The sequence below is a fragment of the Athene cunicularia genome (genome assembly GCF_003259725.1).
Source record: "Athene cunicularia isolate RWA chromosome 23 unlocalized genomic scaffold, athCun1 chr23_part2, whole genome shotgun sequence".
Taxonomy (NCBI): Eukaryota; Metazoa; Chordata; class Aves; order Strigiformes; family Strigidae; genus Athene; species Athene cunicularia.
In genome coordinates, this window is record NW_020799131.1 from 915,073 (window position 1) to 920,714 (window position 5,642).

The window sequence follows — 5,642 nt, forward strand, 5'->3', positions numbered from 1 at the left end:
AAGAGACAGCCCGGCAGGTCCACCTGAGGGTGCACAGCGGGGAGCGGCCCTTCCTGTGCCCCATCTGCAAGAAGAGCTTCACGCAGCGGGCACACCTGCAGAAGCACGGGTTGGTGCACACCGGTGAGGGTGCAGGATCTGGCCGTGCCGTGCCCCGAGCCGTGCCGTGCCCCACGTTGCAGGATGAGTCAGGCGGGCAGCAGGGCTGAGCCGAGTCAGCAAATGCAGCAAACAAACAAGCTCAAAAAGCAACAGGGAAGCTGCTCCACGGGGGGAAAGGGCCTGGATGGGACTGTGACCGGGGCTGGGGCAGCCGTGGGGTTCACAGGGGGAGGTGGGGACCTGAGCAGCATCTTCCCTTGGCCCTTCCCTACTGCTGCTTGGCCAAGGTGGGGTGGCTCCGTCCACCCAGCAGCCCCATCAGCACCAGAAAACGAGCTGCACTAATCACCCGGTGCTTGCACCCTGATCCAAAACCCTCAGCTCCCGCACCCTGGTGCTGGGTGCCGCAGAGTGGGCATTGCTGTGGTCCCTGGGGCGCAGGGCAGGGGACAGGGACACCCCCACTCCGCCGTGGCTGACGGGGATGCCAGCGGAGGCGTCGCTGTGCCGTGGCTGCGGCCCTGCCCCAGAAGGGTTTTATTGCTGGGTTTGGGTTTGGGAAGCAGCTGACGCAGCAGGTGCCGGGAGGGAGCCAGAAGTGTGCCGGCATCTTGGCATCTCCCAGTTAAGGAGTTGTTCGGTGTCACCACCCGGCTATGGGGACAGCGGAAGAGACAGGGCTTTGGGCTCAGCCCAAGGACAGGCTGAGCTTAGGGTTTCCCAGTCAGGGAATGGGGACACCTCCCTGCACAGCCCCCAGGGTTGATTTCCCTGGGGGACACCTTGGGAGAGGGCCTCATCCTGCACCCACTGGAGCTCTGTCAGCTGCAGGTTGGGCTTTACGGGGAATCGGGGAGGCCGAGGGCAGGAAGAGAAGCACCGAGTGCAGGCAGCTGCCTGCCCCTTCTGCCAGCCCGCCACGCGCCCTCCACGTCTCGCTCTCCCTGGCCTGGCAGGTCTTTCCGGTACAGATAGGAAGAGTTGGTGTCATTTTCCAGGAGGCGATGAGACCTCGTCTGGGACAGCCAGCGCCGCTCGAGGCTGGGACCAGCCTGGGTGGGGCCGCACATCTGCATGGGCAAAGCCACAGCTGCATTGGCAAAGCCACAGCTGGGTGCCCAGGGTCACAGCTGGGTGCCCAGGGTCACATCTGGGTGTCCGGGGTCACATCTGGGTGCCCAGGGTCACAGATGGGTGACCAGGGTCACAGATGGGTGCCTGGGGTCACATCTGGGTGCCCAGGGTCACAGATGGGTGACCAGGGTCACATCTGGGTACCCGGGGTCACAGCACCCATCCGTGGAAGAGCGATGGGTGCGCTCAGCAGTGTGGAGGAAAAGCTGCTTAAATGTGCTGGGGACAAAACGGGTGTCAGAGCAAAAGGCCAAGAGCAGGATGGGGCTGGAGGGACCCACAGTGCCCCAGGGGCTCTGTGGTGGCACACGGGGACCCCCGTGCCAGGGAAGCTCCTGCCAAAGGTGACGGTGCCAGGGCAGGGTGGTTTGTGCAGGGACGTGGCCCCTCTCTGCTCTGCAGTATTGTCCCGCCGGAGCTGGAGCCGGAGCTGCCTGGGTGCACCCTGGACTTGCTTCAGCGCGAGTTTCTCAAGCGCTCGCTGGCAGTGCCCATCCTCGCCGTGCCCGTGGCCCCGGGGTGGCACCGGGACAGGGACGCCGGCTCCGTGCAGCACTGGGGTGCTGGGGGGAGGCGGGAGCTGCTGACTCAGCATCACGGCTGCCTCCTGCCTGGAGCCGAATTTCCAAAGATCTCCAGGTCTGTCTTTCCCATCCCATCCCTGCAGCTGGATCCGGCACCCGGTGCCACCCTGGGCTGCCCGGTGCCCCACCTGCCCTGGGAAGGGAGCTCACCCCGGAGCCCTGCTCTGCCCCAGCACCCCATTTTTTTCTAAAATATTTCCTACTGCAATGCTGAGTCAAGGACAGAAGGACGTGAGGAGACAAGGGCACAAGGACACAAGGATAAGGCCCTGCAGCTCCTGCGGCCATCCCTGCCTGAGCGGGGGAATTGCCACACCAGGACACCCGGCACGGCTAATTAATCCCCCAGCTCAGCTAATTAATCCCCCCGGCCAAGCCAAGCCAACCCGCCCAGCTTATTTGCTGCCTCCCATCATCCCAAAGGGTCTCCCAGCACCCAGCCCAGGTCTCCCAGCACCCAAGTAAAAGGCACAAGGTGCCGTTTCATATTCAGAAAAAAACAGAGGGGCCACGGGCAGTGGCTGCGGCTGCCTTTGAGCCGGTGACCACGGATTAAGCCGAGCCTCCAGCCACGTCGGGCTGAGCCCCATCGCCGCGGGGTGCGAGCGGACCTGCCACCTTCAGGAAAATCAGGGATTCGGTTTGGGTGGCTGCTGCGCTGCTGGGGTTCATAAGGAGGGCACGGGAACTGCCGTCTCCCATCGCTGCCCCTGCCTCCCCCCGCCACGCCGAGCCGTGCCACAGGCGTGCCTGGGGGGGGAGGAGGGGGACAGGGGTGATGGGGCAGCCCCACTGTCCCCCCAACCCAGGCCATGAGGCTACCAGAGGTGGAGGAGCCCCAGCTCGGTCCAGTGGCTCTGGGGATGCACTTTGATGGCAGAAACGGGGTTACGACCCTAGCAGCCCCCCCCGACTTGGGGACTGAAGGTGAGAGGGGCAGAGATGGGCTCAGCCCCCACCTCCCAGCCCTGTTTCCCCCTCCCTGGCCAGTGACGATCCTGGGGGAGCAGGGACCCATCCCAGCACCTGCCAAGCTGCGACACGGATCCAAGCACTGGGCAGCCCCTGTGGGGTGGCAGCCAGGACGGGAGCAGCGGTGTCCTCCGGCTCCCATCACCATGAATCCTCCCTCCCTGCCAGCACCCGCACAAGTCCTGTGCCTGGGGGCCCCCCACCCAACACCCAACACCCCCATGTACCTGGTGGCCAAGGGTCCCACCGTGCTGGCCGGGTGGCGAGCGGGGTGCCGTGCCGTGCCGTGCCGAGCGGGATTGGGGGTGCTGCTCCCTGCACGCCACGGCTGGGCGGACCGGCAGAGTCACCCGCCGAGCACCCAGCCCTCGCCGAGCACCCAGCCCTGAGCACCCAGCCCTGGCGCAGTGGAGGTTTGGCATTCCTCAGGTGCTGACAGCCGGGGAGCCGGTCAGGCTGGTTCCCCGGCACCCAACTCCTCCATTTCCTCCGACTCAGCAGCGCCAGGAGGGAGCCTGGCCGGCCTGGAGGCGGGGGGCTCTGGGCCCCCCCAGACCCCTGCCCAGTTGCCCCCTCCCTGCCACCCATCTCGGTGAGGGCGATGGTAACCTCAGAGGGGATCGCAGTGACCAGTTTTGTCACTGCCCCTCCAGCCGGCCGCCGCGGGGCTGGAGAGGTCCCCACACACGGCGGTGAAGGGCTGGGGGTCCCAGGGCTGTGATTACACCCGCATTAATCAGCTACATGGGGGTCCCAAGTGGAGCCCCCAGCACATTCCCAGGAGGGTCCTAATGCTGGGAGCTCTCCCGGGTCTCGGAGGGGCTTAGAGATGGATGGAGGGTCACAATAGCCCTTGGGCCACTGCGGGAGACCTGACCCCGGGGTGCAGGGCCCCTCCTGGCAGGGCTCGGAGCGAGAGCACCCGCCCTGTATCCTCACCCTGCCCTCCTGCTCCTCCCCAGCACCCGCGGGTGCCCTGCCATGGTGCCAGCCTCGCCCCAGGGCCACCACTCCCGGCTGCCGGCCCAGCCCAGGAGCCTCCTCAGCCACCACCAGCGCGGTGCAAGTGGCTGCGATTTGACTCCGATTAGGGCGCTTGGGGCCACCCAGCTCTGGGTGCCACCTCTCACCCGCTGGGGAAACTGAGGCAGAGCCCCACTCCCTCTGCACCTCAGGCAGCAGGTCCAGGGTCCGGCCGGGGTCGGGGCGCTGGCGGCTCGGCCGTCCTCCCCCCGATGCCGAGCCGGTTGTGCCGTCCCGGAGAAGCGCCGGGGGCTGGAGCGGGTCGGCCGGACTCTGCCCTGAGCCGGTGGGACGCGGTTGTGGGACCCCCCGGGAGGAGCCGCTCACCACTGAGAACTCCCGTGGGGACCGTGACCCCGTCCCCGCCTGGAGAAGGGTCTGAAGCCCCCCGTGCTGGTTGGTGTTGGGGGGATCAGCCTGTTGACCCCCAGAGTCATGGCAGGGGGGGCTCCAGGAAGCTCCAGACCTTTGGCCCACGGGCCATGGTGGCCAGTCACGGGTGGCCAGTCAGCTAAGCCGTGTGGCCACTGGAACAAGAGGAAGTGGCTCCATCCTGTGTCCCATTCCCCTTCCAAGGGACACCCGTGTTGGTGGCCTGGGGACCCCGGCGACCCTCTCGCCCCTCCTGGGGGGGGCTGCACGGCGCTGGGGCTGGGCCCTGCCGAGGGCGGGTGAGCTGCAGATGCAGAATTTTTTTTATTGAATAAAATCACAGAGGGATGCCACCCCCCGGCCCCAACCTCGGCTGCAGGTGAGGACAGCTGGGGCCGTTGTGTCCTTGGGGTGTCAGCGGGGTGCTCGGGGTGACGGCAGGATTGGGGGAGCACCACCCAGAGGGGTCAGAGATGGAAATGCCCACCCTGGTGTGGCACCCCCGGGCAGAGTCCCGGGGAGGGTTTGGTGGTGGCACCGAGCTGAGGAAAGCAGAGATGGGTAGAGCTGTGTCCCCATGAGTGCCATGGCGGTGACGCGCTGGGATCTTGGGGTGCACCTGCAATAGGGGGGGCCTGAGAAAGCTATATCCGTGGAAAAGGGGGTTTGTTGTACCCCAGGTGCAGCTCATGCTGCAGGGTGGGGACATGGGCATGGCCTGGGATGTGGGGCTGGTGGGGGGACACATTCTCCCCGAGGGCTTTAGGGACAGGGGACTGGTTGGCGCTTTGGGGGGACCCTCCTCCATCCTTGTCCCCGAGGCTGGGGCAGCGCTGATAGAGCTGGGGGGTTGCAGTGGATGATGGTGGTGGCTCCTCCTGGCCCTGAGGGTCCGGGGCTGGAGGGGGCAGCCCCTACCCGTGCAGCCCCCAGAGCCGTCCCAGCTCAGACAGGCCCCTCCGGGGGACATTGCTGCTACCTGGGGACACTGTGGCAGGTCCCCAGACCCACCCCTGCCCACCCGGACAGCCCCTTCCCCAAATCCCCCAGCATGAAGCCTTGGAGCAGCACCATAGCCCGGCCAGGCCGGCTCCCTCCTTCCTCCTCCTCCTCCTCCTCCTCCTCCTTCTGCACCAGCCCCCCAGCACCCAGGCTGGAGCACCCACCGGCTGGGGTGAGGTGGCCGTGGGGGACCAAGGGGCTGGGGGTGGGCGCCAGCGCTGGTGCAGGCACCGGTGGAGCTGGAGGTGGATGCGCTGGGTGAAGCGGCCGCAGCACTGGTGGCACTGGAAAGGTTTCTCCCCCAAGTGCAGCCACAGGTGGGTCTTCAGGTTGCTGCTGCTGCTGAAACGCTTGTGGCACGTCTGCGGGGGCGAGAGGATATGGGGGGGCCTCGGAGTGGGTGCTGCACCCCGGTTCGGGACAACCCCCCGCACCTTCCCGGCACCCAGCGGG